This window comes from Myotis lucifugus, unplaced genomic scaffold (genome assembly GCF_000147115.1).
Source record: "Myotis lucifugus unplaced genomic scaffold, Myoluc2.0 scaffold_2, whole genome shotgun sequence".
NCBI classification, from domain to species: Eukaryota; Metazoa; Chordata; class Mammalia; order Chiroptera; family Vespertilionidae; genus Myotis; species Myotis lucifugus.
The window spans coordinates 7,199,610-7,201,093 of NW_005871050.1; positions in this window are offsets into that span (position 1 = coordinate 7,199,610).

Sequence of the window (1,484 nt, forward strand, 5' to 3'; positions counted from 1 at the left end):
TATTATACTACTTCTTCAACGTCCATTCAAATACATGACTGCATTTGAATTGTCCCTCAATTTTGAGAGAGAAGGTAAGGCAAGCATTTTTATCCCCACGTGAAAGATAAGAATACAAATTCAGCATAATTAGCTACAGTGCCTAGGTTTGGAGGGTACTATTTTCTTGGCTGTAAAAAGAAATTTAGAAACTTAGAGACTATTTCAAAGAACTTTTATCAGGAGCCAAGTTGAATATACACTATGGGTAAAAAGATTGGAGCTCAGTAAAACAAACCAGCCAAACAACAAAAGATGGGAAACCCTTTCATAGATAACTGATAAATCTGATAAGGTTATTGTTGAGAAACAAGTATCAAATCAATAAAATTTTATTTTCATTGCATCAGTGTCTGGCAGGAAATATGAAAGCAATGGTGTACTCTGGTTGGTTAAAATAGCATTGCAACATCAACAAGGAGAAAGTAAATTGTACTAATGCTACATACATTGCTAACTACCATGCAAAAGCTTCTAAAATTCACTATGGAGGTTTCCTTTATGATTGTTGGCAAACTTGAAGGAAGATCCTGATTTCTATTGATGTGCCTCTTAACTTTCCTGAACCTCAGTTTTGCATCTATAAAATGGGGGAAATGATGCCTACTTCATATGGGATTGCTGTAGGAGTGATCTAGTTCAGCATCTAGCATTTACTGGATGGCTGAGTGGAGAGGAGATTCAGTAAGTGTTACTTTAAATTTTTTTCCTTTAGACGTGAAAGATATTATTTCTCCCAAAAATGTAACAAGGATCAGTTAACAGTTAGTTTTTAACTGTTAATAATATAGCTGGTATTTCTAACTAAACAAACCTTGAAATCCTAAGTATGGCAGATAGTAAGTAGGTACTGTTGCCTTCCAAAGTACTTCCCTTTGGAGAACATCTATTTATTCTTGTGATGCTCAAAACATCTCTGGAAATAAGAATTACCTTCAGAGCCAATTACAAGGCTCTAAAGAAACCCAATCTCATTTCTTAATTGTCATACTTAATTTCTTAATTCAAAATGTATAGCCCAGCTCTATCACTTACTAGTCTTATCCATTTGATTTGCCTCTTAAATGACATTTGGCTATTCCCAAACAGCTTAATTTCACTTCATTTATTCCCCAGTGACCAGGATCTATTCCAACTGAGTAAATATGAATATGTGCCACAGGCTATGAAGGCAGTTATCAAGTATCTAATCTAATAAAAGACAAACATGCAAATTGACTGTACCTTCTCTACACCTTAAACCACGCCCACCAGCCGATCAGAGCGACTATATGCAAATTAACCCAACCAAGATGGCGGCCGGCAGCCACAGAGCTGGAGCGAGCAGGAGGCTTGGTTGCTCCAGTGATGGAGGAAGCCAAGCTTCCCGCGGCCGGCTCTGAGCTCCACTGAAGGCAAAAAGTTTCAATTATAGAAGATAAATAAACCCCAGATACCTGCTTTCA